This window comes from Haematobia irritans, chromosome 3 (assembly GCF_050003625.1).
Source record: "Haematobia irritans isolate KBUSLIRL chromosome 3, ASM5000362v1, whole genome shotgun sequence".
NCBI lineage: Eukaryota > Metazoa > Arthropoda > Insecta > Diptera > Muscidae > Haematobia > Haematobia irritans.
The window spans coordinates 214,228,367-214,245,998 of NC_134399.1; the positions used below are offsets into that span (position 1 = coordinate 214,228,367).

Genomic DNA, 17,632 nt, shown 5'->3' on the forward strand with positions numbered 1-17,632 from the left:
AAACAATAGAAACTTCATTCACCTTATTACCACTGTATCTAAAGCCCTGCACTTGGGAAGAGGATTTTATTTCTGTTCAAAACCTTTTCGAAAGCGTGAACTTGGAACAACCAATAGTAATTGGGGATCTCAATGCTAGGATCGGCGAAATAAACCAAGAAATTAATGAAATTGACTTTGAGATGTTCTCAGCTGGCTGTTGTTTTAGGCATTCTAAAGATAAAATTTTAAATGCAAAAGGCAAGAAACTAATAGAACTGTGTTCAAACCATAATTTGTTCATATTAAACGGAGTGACTAGAGGTGATGTAGATGGAGAGTTCACATATATAAGCTCGATCGGAAACTCTGTAAATGACATTTGCACTATCTCACAGGACTTATTGCCTTATGTACAATCATTTCAGGTCGATTTGAAATCCTGGTCAGACCATTTGCCAATTTTGTTGAAGTTAACTCTGGTAACAGAAGGACACACAAAGAAGTTAAACCTTTTACCAAAACTCTTTTGGCGAGATTCCATGAAGCAAAGATACAAATTAAGATTAGACCGAGCTCTACATGAAATTTTGAGCGACAATTCAGAACCGAAAATAGCTGATCTCAGCAAAATTATCAAACGATCCGCAACCACAACGCAACCTCATGCAGTCGACTTCCAGGCTAAGCAACCATGGTACAATGGAAACTGTAACAAAGCACGAAATAAAAGCTTTGATTTACTCAAAAACTTCCGTAGGTCGAACTATCCACAGGATAAAACAAATTACCTGAACGCTTTGAGTGAATATAAAGATGCATGTAGAAGGGCCAAAACGAGCTACTATAACGGACTGATTGTGAGACTAAATTTCATTAATGATAGTAAAAGCTGGTGGAAACTTGCTCGTGAACTTCGTGGACAAAGCTTCAAAATAAGCAGTCATATTGATGCAGTCGAGTTCAAATCCTATTTTGAAAACCTGTTAAACCCTAGCCGAATTGTTGAACCAATATTATATGCACCTATGTTAAACATAGATGAAGATTTGGACGCACCAATTACGGTGAGGGAATTGAGAAAAGTACTGGATAATGTGAAAGCAAATAAAGCGCCAGGAGAGGATCGAATCCCTTACGAATATATTGCAAATGCTTCAGATTTATTTCATGAGTTATTAGTTAAATCTTATAATTGTATCCTAAATGGAGGATCTATTGAAGAAGCTTTTTGCAAAACAATCATATTCCCTATCCATAAAAAGGGAGATATTAATCAACCACAAAACTATAGGGGGATATAATTTATGAATTGTATAGCTAAAACAATGATGGGAATACTAAATGATAGATTATGCAAATGGACTGAGAAGTTTCAAGTTCTACTGGAGTACCAGGCTGGATTTCGACGAAATTACTCTACTGCTGATAATATATATAATTTGGCAGCTATAGTTAATATCAAGCTAGCAGAAAAAAGAAAAGTTTATGCGTTCTTCGTCGACTTTAAAGCAGCGTTCGACAAAATTTCCAGATCAGCTCTAATATACAAATTACACGCAATAGGCATCTCATCTAAGTTCGTGCAGGTAATCAAAAATATATATAGTAACACAATTTCTGCGGTGTGGACTGGAGATGAAATTTCAGAATATTTTCAAACAAAAGCAGGAGTTAAACAAGGGTGTCTTCTTTCTCCGTTGCTCTTCGCACTTTACATAAATGACCTGCATGAAATGCTAGGTGGAGGAATAACAATAGAGGGTCACACTATACGATTGTTACTCTATGCAGATGATATAGTGATACTGGCGGATGATGTGAAAATTATGCAGATGATGATAAATAATTTAGAGCAGTATTGCGAAATGTGGAACTTAGAGGTAAATACAACAAAGTCTGAGATAATGGTTTTCCGAAATGGTGGAGCACTCCGCAGAGATGAAAAATGGATATATAAAGGAACTGAAGTTAAAATAACAAACAAATATAACTACTTAGGAGTAATACTTACACCAAAATTGAGTTTCAGGCAACATATCGAAAATAGAAATAATCAATCAAAAAATGCCATAAATTGTACATGGAGGAATTTCTTGGGAAAAAGAGAAGTGCAATTGAGGATGAAATGGAATATCTACTTAGCAGTATGTAGATCAGTACAATCTTATGCGGCCCAAGTGTGGGGATTCAGTCAATTTGAAGAAGTTAACTCCTTGTTGAGATATTTTCTTAAAAAAGTATTAGAACTACCAAGTCATACTCCAAATTATGCCCTCATGTTGGAAACAGGTGTAGACGATGGTCACCAATACACATTAGGTCTACATCTTTCATATATCGGAAAAACTTTATATTTATATAACGATAGTAGACTTCCAAATAAGTTCACTAAACTGCTTTTGCAAAGGGAATTATTTTGGGTTAAGGAAATAAAACTACATGCTGCTAGAATGGGCGTTGAATGGCCAGGTCAAAATATTACGTACAATGAATGGAAACGATTCAGTAGAAATTTGCTGGCAAAAACCAAAGAACAGTCTCATAACACATATTTACAACAGAAGGAATCTAGCCAATCGAGAATATATCGGCATCTCAATCACAACCGAGCACAATATTATATGAACGAGACATATTCACAAGACTGCGTTTCAATAATACTAAAGGCCAGAGCCGGTGTAATAAGCTTAAATGCTAATAAATTTGGTGCAACAGAAGAAGACAGAAAATGCAAGCTTTGTAATCTAAATGAATTGGAGAACATTAATCACCTAATTGGACGTTGTCCTGTAATGAATGAAAACAGAGTTAGCATTTTTGGAAAGTCATTGCTTTCAGATAGAGAAGTAATTGATATTTTGGATGGTCAAGAAGTTGAACACTGGAATAAATTAGCTCTTTATCTTAAATACACTCTAAGATACAGAAAATTTTTGATATCAGAATATAACTAAGATATATTATATATTAAATTTAAAGACAGACGTTACCATGTAGCATTGTCGTTACAAACAATATGTTTTGCACTTCTTTATGGCATACTTTTTAAATTTTTCAAATTGTAATAACAAAAAATGTAATGTATTGTAATGAATTCAATAAAGAAGAACTACTACTACTACTTGCCAAAAAGCTCCTCGTATGGCACTAAAGACATTCTTGAAATTTTGAACTTCAATTTTAAAACTTTTGTGATATCGGCGTGATTCTAGCGTTTGCAATAATGTTTACTTAAAATTTTCTAAAAACAATCGAAATTTTCTAAAATTAACCAAAATTTTTCTTCCTGGTAGGTTCATTGGTTTTTCAGTGTGGTCTCTAACAACCATGCAAAAATTTATCTATATGGGTCCATAATTATATATTTCCACCATATAAACCGATCCCCAGATTTGAACCCTGGAGCATCTTGGAAGAGCAAATTTCATCCGATCTGGTTGAAATTTAGTATGTGCTGTTAGTATATGGTCCCTAACAACCATGCGAAAATTTATCCTTATGGGTCCATATAAACCGATCCCCACAATTGACCTCTGGAGCCTCTAGGAGGAACAAAATTCATTCGATCCCGTTGAAATTTGGTACGTATATGATCTCCGGAGCCTCTTGGAGGAGCAAACATCCGATCCTTTTTAAATTTGGTACATTGTGCTAGTCCGAATCCTATATACCCTCCAAATTCGCAATTTTGCTAGAAAAGATTTAGATTTTTTTTTCGAAAAGTTTAAATAATTTGCAATTTATTAATTCTTAGTCTGTTTATAACCTATTTGAAACAAAGATAAGGTCGAATCCTATATACCCTTCACCATGGAAGGGTACAAGTAAGTCTAGAAGTAATTACGAACCGATATGAACTTTTGCACGGTAATTAGAGAGCAGGGAATTGAAATATGGGGGTCGCTTTACATGGGGTTATATACAATTATGAACAGATATGGACCAATTTTATGTGTGATTGGACATCGATTTATCTGGGGGCTATATATAACTATAGACCGATATGGACCTAGTTTTAAAAGGTTGTTAAAGACCATATGATAACACCGCGTACCAAGTTTCAATCGGATCGGATGAATTTTGCTTCTCTAAAAGGCTCCGGAGGCCAAATGATGAGACCAGTTTATATGGGGGCTATATATAATTGTGGACCGATATGGACTAATTTTTGCATGGTCAGTAGAGACCATATAGTTACACAAAAACCTATTTTTGCCTGGTTATTAGAGACCTTATACTTACACATATGTACCAAATTTCAGCCAGATCTGATGAAATTTGCTTCTATTAGAGGATCCGCAAGCCAAATCTGGGGATCGGTTTACATCGGGGCTATATATAATTATTGACGATGTGGACTAATTTTTGCAGGGTTGTTAGAGCCCATATACCAACACCATGTACCAAATTTCAGCCAGATCGGATGAAAAATGCTACACTTACAGACTCCGCAAGGTAAATCTGGGGTCCGTTTATATGGGGGCTATACGTAAAAGTGGACGGATAGGGCCCATTTGCAATACCAACCGACCTACATCAATAACAACTATTTGTGCCAAGTTTCAGGTCTATAGCTTGTTTCGTTCGGAAGTTAGCGTGATTTCAACAGACGGACGGACGGACGGACGGACATGCTTAGATCGACTCAGAATTTCACCACGACCCAGAATATATACACTTTATGGGGTGTTAGAGCAATATTTCGATGTGTTACAAACGGAATGACAAAGTTAATATACCCCCCCCCCCCCCATCCTATGGTGGAGGATATAAAAATAAAAAGTGAAATTGGAAAAAAATTTTTGTTTCTTAGTCTTTTAAATTTCTTCATCCAAATGAACTTCCAAGGTATAACTTCTGAAGTAATGCAAAGTATCCAAAAATGGAGTACTTCCGTTCTGTGACAAGCGAATGTAGAATTCTTTGGGGATGATCCAAGTTTGCGCTATTTACGGATCACAAATTGGGGATCCAAACTACTTTTTTGGAAGCTCTCACAGAAAAAAATATCACCAAAAATTTTTCAATTTAAAAGTTAATTGAAGTTGAAAAATTTTTCAATTAATAAGTTAATTGATACAATTAGCTTTTTAATCATGATAGAAACATTATGTTAATTAAGTCAATTATTCAAAATTTTAATGTTTTTAATTAAAAAATTAATTGATACAATTAACTTTTTAATCAAATTCGGAAGACTAATCCAGTTAAAAACAAGTATATACAGCAGTAAATTCGGCCGGGCCGAATTTTAAATACCCACCACCATGAATCAAGTATAATAGTTTACTATGAAAACTCTTCGTCGTAGTGGGTTACTTGATAATATATAGAATTGTAGGGGGTTTGATGACAAACCTTCTCCCAAACGAGCCAGCTCCTGAAGACAAACTTTAAAGATTCTACCTATGAAGACCAGATAAGATTCTGGATTTATGAGAACCAATTTTGTTTGAGTTTTAGAGAAAATATAAACATATCGTGTATATGTTGAAATTACGCCTTGATTTAAAATCTTAAATCTGTAGATTTGTCCGCATTTATTTAAATACGATGAGTAAAATCTGGTACTTTTACTTTCAGTTTGAAGCAATTTTCATGATCAGTGCGCCTGCTATACCCTGAAAGAAGTGTTTTCTTTTTTGAGAAACGTAATTTTAGACAAGCAAAGTTTTCTTTTGACACAAATTTTAGAGACAATCGTTGAATAAACGAAAACACTTTATAAGAAAAAGAAATTTCGTTTGTCTAAAATTTCGTTAAAGATTTCTAATTTCCAGCAAATCGGATAAAAACTAGAAGCCCAAGAAATAAGCATGGACCGATAGGCACCATTTCCTACTCACATATTTGTGATCTTAAAATACCTTCAGATTTTCAATTTCAAACAAATCGGCTGGAAAATATAGTCTCTAGACGCCCAAGAAGTAAAAATCGAGAGATCAGTCTATATGGGGGTTATACCAAAAACTGGACCGATATACTTCAATTTCGGCACACTTATTTGTGGTCCAAAAATACCTCTAGATGTCGAATTTCAGGCAAATCGGGTAATAAATACAGTTTATAGAAGCTCAAGACTTTCAGGTAAATCGGATGGAATATATAGTTTCTAGAAGCCCAAGAAGCAAAATCAGGAGATCGGTCTATATGGTGGCTATATCAAAACATGGACCGATACGAACCATTTTCGATACACCTCCTTATGGTCCTAAAATACCTCTAGATTTTCAATTTCAGACAAATCGGATAGAAAATACTGTTTCTAGGCGTCTAAGAAGCAAAATCGGGAGATCGGTCTATATGGGGGCTATACCAAAACATGGACCGACATGTTTTGGTATAGCCCCCACACGACACACCTCTTTATAGTCCCAAATTTTCCAATTTCAGGCAAATCGGATGGTAAATATAGTTTCTAGACGCATAAGAAGCAAAATCGGGAGATCGGTCTATATGGTGGCTATATCAAAACATGGACCGATACGAACCATTTTCGATACACCTCCTTATGGTCCTAAAATACCTCTAGATTTTCAATTTCAGACAAATCGGATAGAAAATACTGTTTCTAGGCGCCTAAGAAGCAAAATCGGGAGATCGGTCTATATGGGGGCTACACCAAAACATGGACCGATAGAGACCATTTTCGACACACCTCTTTATGGTCCCAAAATACCTCTAGATTTCCAATTTCAGGCAAATCTGATAAAAAACTACGGTTTTTATAGGCCCAAGACCCAAAAACGGGAGGTCGGTTTATATGGGGACTATATCAAAACTTGGCCCATCTTCGAACTTGACCTGCCTGCAAACAAAAAACGAATCTGTGCCAAATTTCGGGAAGAAGACTGTAGCGTGATTACAACAGACAGACAGACGGACATGCTTATATCGTCTTAGAATTTCTCCCTGATCAAGAATATATATACTTTATATAGTCGGAAATCGATATTTCGATGTGTTACAAACGGAATGACAAACTTTTATGGTGGTGGGTATAAAAAAGTGCTGATTTTTTTTAATTTTTAATTAAAAATGTAATTCAAACAATCATTTGTTAATCCTTTTTTAATGAATAAATTAATTGAGTTTTGCAATCAACATCAATTAAATTTTTAATTGAATCAATTAACAAAATTTGCTAAAAAAATATCAATTAATTTTTTAATCAAGATTTTTTTCTATGCCCAATTAAAACTGTGATTGATACTATCATTTTCGTGATTGAAGACATTTCAATTAAAAAATTAATTGGATCAATTAATTTGGTGATTGAATCAGAAAAAACAATTTTTGTGTGCTTGTTTTGCTTGGCTTCTGCGCCAATTTTACAACACTTCCAAATCCAAAAAGAACAGTTTTCATTTGATGGGATGTACTATTGTTATGAGAAACCCATGTAAAATTCGTTATGGGACAAATAAGAAGATTTCATTTGCTCTTTTGGACAAACTTTGTTTGGCTGGAAAAGTATTAATCTACAACACCGCGTGGCATTGTTATATAAACCAAAGGAATTAATTTGTTTCCCAAAATCCAACCAATTGAAAAATATTAAAATGCTATTGTGATAGAAAAATTACTATAACCGAAATAAAATATCTACACTTAAAAATTTATGTATATTTTATTGTTATTCAATATCACCATTACGAAAAAAAATTAAGATATAAATTTTGAAGGTTGAAAAATTTATAAAAGACACTTGAAATTATCAAACAAAATTCAGGGTCACGAAGGTAGGTCAAATGAAACATCAAAATTATCAAGCCCATTATTGCAATGCACTTGAAATGGATTCTCTTGAATATCGTAAAAACGAACAAGTGCATTATAATTTTTCCATAATTCCATATGTATTTTTTTTTTTTTTTTGTTATTGAAACAAAAATTTTATTACAATAAATACATAAATGCCTTAAAATTGGGGAGACAAACACATTTTTCTTCATCATGTTTTTTTTTAGAGGAAACAGGAAAAACTCTAGACACGCGCTATTGCGTCATGAAATCATACGTAACGAACAAAAAAAAAACGATACTATTGAAAAACTCGAAGGGGGCTATGTGGGTAGGGGAGGGATTACATGGAAAATTCAATACAAAACATTTTGTTCACAATGAAAAACACTTCGGCCTGCCGCCAACCAACCAGTCTCAAAATTGTTTAAACTAAAGCGGAAATCCATGCTGAGAAGTACAACATTTTGTTTTTGACAAAAACACCATTGACGGAAGTGTCAAAAATTATGTTTGAATAGAAGATTCACTGATGTGAAAGGGTTGAATGGAAACCGTATGTGTGGCCTCAATTTTATTTGAAATTTGTCCAAATTTTGGTTTTAAAGAGCCAAAAACATATTTAGAAAAAAAAAACAAACTTAATAACAAATTGAAGGAGACAAGCCAAAAATTGTTTTTTTTTTTGGAAATCTAGAACATAAACGCAAAAATGACCAAAAACTTACATTAACGTATTTCTTAATTTTATGTTTTTGTAGCGAAAGACGATATGCCTATCGGATGATTTGGAATATATTGAGGGCTGAGAATCAACGTGGGTTAGTAGAGATAATACCAAAAGTTAATATTTTTCACAATTTTTCATTCGAAATAGGAAATACTTGCAAAATCATTGACTAGATAGACATACGTTTGTGTATATGCGTCTCATCATCTGCCTCTCTCTCTCTCATTTCGAATACTGTTATAGAAGATTTCCTCTTCTTTTCAAAAGATAAACAACATTTGACAGCTGTCATTTGTTTTAATTGATATAAAGCAAATGAATGGCTACATCAAAAACAATTGCGTAAGGCGATCGATTTTATTGATTACCCAGAAAAAAAAACGCCTTTGAAACTAAAGGAAACAAGTAAGGAAAGTCTAAAGTCGGGCAGGGCCGACTATATTATACCCTGCACCACTTTGTAGATCTAAATTTTCGATACCATATTACATCCGTCAAATGTATTGGGGGCTATATATAAAGGTTTGTCCCAAATATATACATTTAAATATCACTCGATCTGGACAGAATTTTATAGACTTCTACAAAATCTATAGATTCAAAATTTAAGTCGGCTAATGCACTAGGGTGGCACACTATGTTAGTAAAAAATATGGGAAACATTTAAATCTGAAGCAATTTTAAGGAAACTTCGCAAAAGTTTATTTATGATTTATCGCTCGTTATATATGTATTAGAAGTTTAGGAAAATTGGAGTCATATTTCCAATTTTTCGACTAAGCAGTAGCGATTTTACAAGGAAAATGTTGGTATTTTGAAATCACACGTAGAGAAGGAATATGATCATCTCAAACATGTTTCAAGAGCAAAATGTTATTTTTGTATGGTGACCATGTAACATGTTTGTCACTAAAATGTTATTTTCTCGTCAAATATAACCTGCTTGCCGAAATCAGATACATGATTTCCGATAAAATAACATGGTTGCGAAAACCATGTTACATGGTCACCACCCAAAAATAACATTTTGCTCATAAAACATGTTTGAGGTGATCATATTCCTTCTCTGGGTGCAGAATCAGAAAAACATATATATGGGAGCTATATCTAACTCTGAACCGATTTCAACCAAATTTGGCACGCATAGCAACAATGCTAATTCTACTCCCTGTGCAAAATTTCAATTAAATCGGAGTTAAAAATGGGGCTCTGTGGTCATATGAGTGTAAATCGGGCGAAAGCTATATATGGGAGATATATCTAAATCTGAACCGATTTCAACCAAATTTGGCACGCATAGCAACAATGCTAATTCTACTCCCTGTGCAAAATTTCAAGTAAATCGGAATTAAAAATTGGCCTCTGTGGTCATATGAGTGTAAATCTGGCGAAAGCTATATATGGGAGATATATCTAAATCTGAACCGATTTCAACCAAATTTGGCACGCATAGCAACAATGGTAATTCTACTCCCTGTGCAAAATTTCAAGTAAATTGGAATTAAAAATTGGCCTCTGTGGTCATATGAGTGTAAATCGGGTGAAACCTATATATGGCAAATAAAATTTGTCACAATTGTACTTCTAGTGCAAAATTTCAACCAAATTGGGGTAAAACTCTGGCTTCTGGGACCGTATCAGTCCATATCGGGCGAAAGATATATATATATATATATATATATATATATATATATATATATATATATATATATATATATATATATATATATATATATATATATATATATATATATATATATATATATATATATATATATATATATATATATATATATATATATATATATATATATATATATATATATATATATATATAAATCTGAACCGATTTCACTAAAATTTTGCACACTTGACTATAGTACTAATTGTTCTTCTTGTGCAAAATTAGGTTAAAACTCTGGCTTCTGGGGCCATATAAGTCCATATCGGGCGAAAGGTATATATGGGAGCTTAACTAAATCGGAACCGATTTCTTCCAAAATCAATAGGGTTCTATTCTGAGCCGAAACACATACTTGTGCCAAATTACTTTGATTATAAAAATGTGTTCACGGACAGACGGACATGGCTATATCGACTCAGGAGCCCACCCAGAGCATTTTTGCCAAAGACAACATGTGTCTATCTCGTCTCCTTCTGGGTGTTGCAAATACATGCACTAACTAAATATATGCACTAACACTGTTGCACAGTGTGGCGCAGGGTATAATAAAATTTTGAGAAAAAATTCATAGAAATAAAATTTTGAGAAAATTTTTTTATAGAAATAATATTTTGAAAAAAATTTCTATAGAAATACAATTTTGACAAAATTTTCTATAGAAATAAAATGTTGACAAAATTTTCTACAGGCATAAAGTTTACCACACATTGTTGAAGATCAAGCCTTGCCGACTTCTAATTTCCTCCTCTAGAGCCACCAAAATGTAAAAATTATTACAAATTGTGTTGAGTGAAAATGTTCCTACATTGTGGCCCTACGTCCCTACAAGACGCTAAATATTAGAAAACCCCTACATATAGAGAATTTCCCCTACTTCTAGCAACACTGGCTGTGTTGATATTGCACCTACGGAGTTAGTATGCCACTAATATTGAGCCCATTATTGAAAAAGAGAAAATCGTTAAATTAGTGTGGGTAATAAATACAAATTTGTAAAAATCGAGCAATATTCTTATGTAAGAGCTACGTATAAGTACGATCGGCTAGTACATCAAAATTTGAAATTTGAGTAACATTGATTAATAAATAAGAGTACTATGGTCAAATTTGGGAAAATCGAGCGATGTATATATATGGAAGCTATATCTAAATCTGAACCAATTTGCATAATATTTTGCGGGTTTGATTAATATCACAAAAGGTTACCTTGTGCAAGATGTGAGTAAGATCAGTTAAGAAATGAGGCCTGTATGGTCAAACATAAGGTTATTAGGGCCGAATTTTTCAAAATCGGGTGATACACATATGGGAGCTATATCTACATCAGAACCGATTTCGATGAAATTTTGCACATACCGTTAGTACTATATGGGACTGGATCTAGCAAACTTTGAGTAAGATCGGTTAATAAATAAGGGTTCTATGGCCAAATTGGGAAAATGGGGCGGTACATATATATGGGAGCTATATCTAAATCTGAGCCGATTTCGATGATTTTTGTACATATAGTTAGTGCTATCTATAGAAGATTACATTTAGCCAACTTTGAGTAAGATCGGTTGATAAATAAGGGTTCTATGGCCAAATTTCGGAAAATCGGGCGGTACATATATATGGGAGCTATAGCTAAATCTGAACCGATTTAGATGATTTTTTGCACATATAGTTAGTGCTATGGAAGATTATATTTAGCCAACTTTGAGTAAGATCGGTTGATAAATAGAGGTTTTGTGGACAAATTTGGGAAAATCGGGCAATACATATATATGATAGCTATATCTAAATCTGAACCGATTTGGATGAAATTTTGCAGACTTGAAGGGCGATGAAAAAGATTATTTTCTGCCAAATTTGGTGACGATCCATTTGAAAAAAAGCGCAACGTGACCCCGTCGATTGTCGAAATCGGGCGATACATATATATGGGAGCTATATCTAAATTTGATCCGATTTCTTCCAAATTCAACAGCGTTCGTTCTTGTGCCCAAAAAACTCCCTGTACCAAATGCCCTCAAAATCGGTTAATAATTGCGACCGGAATCCTGTGAACAACAAATACATGGACAGACGGACACCAAGCGCTAGATCGACTCTGGAGGTGATTCTGAGTCGATCGGTATATATTTTATGAGGTCTAAAATCAATATTTCTGGTAGGCACATTTTTTGGCAGATCAAACTTATTATACCCTAACCACTATGTGGTTTAGGGTATAAAAACATTAACATTTTCTCAAAAAAGTCAAATCGGGCTCACTCACCTGTTTCTGGGTCTAAATTTCAAGTAAATCGGATAAAAATTAAAATAGAATAAGAAAGAAAATTAATTCGGGCGATCGGTCTATATGGGGCTATACCACCATGGACCGATATACTCGATATTTGTCGCATCCCTTTGTGCACCAAAAAAAATTTCATTTTTTATCATCAGTTTAAGGTCGGACTTGTTTTTCTGTGTACTTTTAGTTCGGAATTTCATGGAGAAAATTGGCAAATAATAAAATTTCGGACTTCCATCCTTCAATATCATATCGAACGAAACATAAACATTTCAAACAAATCAGGGTAAAAAATAGTATGAAACAAAGTGTAGAAGAAAAGTGAAAATATTTATGTTGTCTTTATAAATATTTACATTTCCATTTGAGCCATTCACATTGGATATGTAAATTTAATGCCTAAGAGGTAAAAATCGCCATAACTCACACAATGTGGAAAAATGTAACCTGTGCAATATTCTAAGGTAAATTGATAAATGTGTTAAAAAATATTTTTTTAATATAGAAAACATACAATGAAATTAATTTATATATATTTTTTCAAATTATTTATTAGAGGATTACAAAAATGTTTCTAGGAATTAAACAAATCTATCCTTATTATTTTTGGGGTAATAAATTAATTTTAATTACTTTCATTTGCATTTCACACGAATACAAAACAGTCATTAGAGTGTGTGTTTTTCCTATAAATTTGTTATAATTTTGTTTAATGAAGCATTTCAAAAAGTGAGCCAAAATGGAACTCACAATTCACTCGTCGTTGTCGCATATTGATTTACCATGAGGCTCTATGACGGCAAACACAACGACGACGATGACGACGACGTTGATGATGATTTAATTTACAATTCAAAGGAAATACGCATTAATTAACAACGAAAATAGATGAAATTCTTTTGATTTAATACACATAAAAATGAAAAAATAAAAAAAGTGAAAAAACTCACAAACGATACAAAACGACAACCATAAAAGTCATCCAAATGAATAGCGAATTTATGGAAAGCGGTCTCTCGGTCTATGAAATCACTTTGGTTGTGGTTTTGGCATAGTGTTGCAAAAATTTTGTTTAAATGGATTTGTCACCATTATTACTTTGAGCTAATTTGATTTTATCTACCGTGTCAAATGTGCAAATTAATTGTCATTAGATATTGTTTGACGATTTGTTTGATTCGATGAGGAAATCCATTAATCATGGTTGATGTGCGAGCAAAAAAATTAATTTCTTTTCTGGGAAATGAAATTTGAGATCAACGAAGTTTTCAGAAAATACTGTAAAAAAATTCGCAATAAAAGGTTGCATACAAATTTTGAAAAAGTGGCACACTTTTTATAATGACAATAAAAATACAAATTTTATGAGTTCTTTGAAGTTAGGAAATCGCTTTAAATCTACATAAACTCAATCATCTTGAATTCATCTAAAATCAATGCTTGAAATTAACAGCAGTGTTGCCAGTATTTTCCTGGCTCTTGTCCCCAAATTGGGACTCTTTCATCACCAAAAATCCCCAATTTAAATTAAAATTCCCCACAAAAAAAGCATCAACCATACCGTACTATACTGGTATTGTCGGAAAAATTGTGAAATTTTTATTATGGCAGTACAAAAAAAAAAATGCAGAATTCAAAGCGCATATCCAGGATACTGAAGAGATTTCGAAAATTCCACACAAAAATCCCTAAATTTCAGGGAATTCCCCACCAAATCCACAACTCAAAACTGTCATCCCCATCCACTAAAAAATATCCCCGTTTTGGGGAAAAATTCTCAAAACGGGGAAAGGGGTAGGTATACCTACTACAACAATTTTTTTTTGCATATTTTCAGGCGTCATACATAATTAACCGCTTCAAAACATTGGTTTAAGATTTTAAAAGAGCGCTCAAAATTATAGTTTAGGTACCGATTACATCCGTTATTTTAGAGGAATCAAAATTTACAACAACTATTGGACAAAAAATTATACAGTGACACACATAAGTATTGGCATTGTTATTTTCGATTTTTTGTTTTGTTTTTCAAATATTTAAATTATAAAAAATTAAAAAAATTTTTAGTAACAAACTTATTAAAACATGTAGTTTTTTTTTATAACAGCATCCCTCAACCTAAACATATTCGGATTTAGGTCTAAATGGCCAAATTAGCCACATTTTCCTTTTACGTCGAAAACTTGTAAAAATGAATAAAATTTTTCTATACTTCTAATAATATATATCGCTAAGCACGGTTGCCACTCGAGCCGAAAATCATCTACCAAAATTTGGAGAAAATTCTATCAAAAAACTACCAAACAAAAAAATCTTGGAAAATGTTGTCAAAATTTTATTTCTATCGTTACTGTTGTTTTTTTGATCTCAGCTTAAAGCCATGCATTGACTAAACTACAAGTGTAGCTTAACCAACAGAGGAAAGTTATGCTTGTCAAATTTATTTGGGCAAAGCCCTATAGACTGCAAGATGGTTGGATGTACAGCTGTTTCGGAATTACCACATTCCTCATCAGCATCCTCTACTTGCAGCAAAACTATCAACCAATTATCAGAATAAATTCGGGTAATTCACTCAACCCAAAGTGAACTACACTTGAACCTCCCGAAAAAGGGTTTGATAGTCGGCTACTGCCTAATTTATTTCTATAGAAAATTCTATAGAAAATTATTTCTATAGAAAATTTTGTCAAAATTTTATTTCTATAGAAAATTTTGTCAACATTTTATTGCTATAAAAAATTTTGTCAAAATTTTATTTCTATAGAAAATTTTGTCAAAATTTTATTTCTATAGAAAATTTTGTCAAGATTTGATTTCTATAGTTTTTTTTTTGTCAATATTTAATATATTTTTGTCAAAAAATTATATCTATAAAAATTTGTTTCAAAATTTTCCTTCTATAGAAAATTTTGTTAAAATTTTATTTCTATAGAAATTTTTTTCAAAATTTTATTGCTATAAAAATTTTTGTCAAAATTTTATTTTAAAGAAAATTTCCTCAAATTTTTATATCTATAGAAAATGTTGTCAAAACTTTACTTCTATAGAAAATTTTGTGAAAATGTTATTTCTGTAGCAAATTTTGTAAAAATTTTATTTCTATAGAAAATCTTGTCAAAATTTTATTTCTATAGAAAAATTTCTTAAAATTTTATTGCTATAAAAAATTGTGTCAAAATTGTATTTCTATAAATTTTTTTGGCAATATTTTATTTCTATAAAAAATTTTGTCAAAAATTTTTTTCAAAATTTTCCTTCTATAGAAAAATTTGTTAAAATTTATTTTATAGAATTTTTTTTCAAACTTTTATTGCTATAAAAATTTTTGTCAAAATTTTATTTCTATAGAAAATTTCCTCAAATTTTTATTTCTATAGAAAATTTTACTTCTACGAAAATTTTGTGAAAATTTTATTTCTGTAGAATATTTGTAAAAATTTTATTTCTATAGAAAATCTTGTCAAAATTCTATTTCTATAGAAAACTTTCTTAAAATTTTATTTCTGTAGAAAATTTTGTCTAAAATTTATTTCTATAGAAAATTTTATCAAAATTTTGTTTCTATAGAAAATTTTATCAAAATTTTATTTCCATAGAAAATTATATCAAAACTTTATTTCTATAGAAAATTTCTCAAAATTTTGTTTTTATAGAAAATTTTGCCACAATTTTATTCCTATTGAAAATTTCCTACAATTTTTATTTCTATAGAAAATTTTCTCAAAATTTTATTTCTGTAGACAATTTTCTCAAAATTTTATTTCTATTGAAAATTTTCTCAAAATTTTATTTCTATAGAAACTTTTCTCAAAATTTTATTTCTTTAGAAAATTTTGTCAAAATTGTATTTCTATAGAAAATGGTGTCAAATTTTTATTCGTGTAAAAACGTTTGTCACAATTTTCTTTCTGTAGGAAATTTTGCCTAAATTTTATTTCTATAGAAAATTTGTCAAAAGTTTATTTTTATAGAAAGTTTTGTCAAAATTGTAATTCTATAGAAACTTTTGTACAAATTTAATTTCTATAGAAAATTTTTTTAAATATTTATTTCCATAGGAAATTTTGTTAAAATTTTATTTCTATAGGAAATTTTGTCAAAATTTTATTTCTATGAAAAATTTTGCCAAAATTTTATTTCTATAGAGAATTTGTCAAAAGTTTATTTTTATAGAAAGTTTTGTCAAAATTGTAATTCTATAGAAAATTTTTTTAAATATTTATTTCCATAGGAAATTTTGTTAAAATTTTATTTCTATAGGAAATTTTGTCAAAATTTTATTTCTATGGAAATTTTTGCCAAAATTTTATTTCTATAGAAAATTGGTCAAAAGTTTATTTTTATAGAAAGTTTTGTCAAAATTGTAATTCTATAGAAATTTTTTTTAAATATTTATTTCCATAGGAAATTTTGTTAAAATTTTATTTCTGTAGGAAATTGTGTTAAAATTTTATTTCTATGGAAATTTTGTCAGAATTTTATTTTTATAGAAAATGTAGTCAAAATTTTATTTCTATGGAAAATTTTGTCAAAATTGTAATCTATAGAAAATTGTGTAAAAATTTTATTTCTATTGAAAATTTTGTCAACTATTTATTTTTTTAGGAAATTTTGTTAGAATTTTATTTCTATGGAAATTTTGTTAGAATTTTATTTTTATAGAAAAATTTGTCAAACATTTTATTTCTATAGAAAATTTTGTTAAAATTCTATTTCTATAGGAAATTTTGTTAAAATTTTATTTCAATAGAAATTTTGCCAAATTTTATTTCTATAGAAATTTTTGTAAAAATTTATTTCTATAGAAATTTTGTGAGAATTTTATTTTTATAGAAAATTTTGTCAAAATTTTATTTCTATGGAAAATTTTGTCAAAATTGTAATTCTATAGAAAATTTTGTCAAAATTGTAATTCTATAGACAATTTTGTAAAAATTTTATTTCTGTAGAAAATTTTGCCAAAATGTTATTACTATAGAAAATCTTGTCAAAATTTTATTTCTATAGAAAATTTTCTCAAAATTTTATTTCTATAGAAAATTTTCTCAAAATTTTACTTCTATAGAAAATTTTGTCAAAATTGTAATTCTATAGAAAATGTTGTCAAAATTTTATTTCAATGGAAAATTTTGTCAAAATTGTAATTCTATAGAAACTTTTGTAAAAATTTTATTTTTGTAGAAAATTTTGCCAAAATGTTATTACTATAGAA

At 30.8% G+C, this 17,632-nt stretch overlaps 1 protein-coding gene across 2 annotated transcripts in view; it reads right to left on the bottom strand.

Annotated features, from left to right (window-relative positions):
• Grip (Glutamate receptor interacting protein) overlaps positions 1 to 17,632 on the bottom strand; it is a 186,548-nt gene that overhangs the window by 54,389 nt on the left and 114,527 nt on the right. The window lies entirely within an intron of this gene.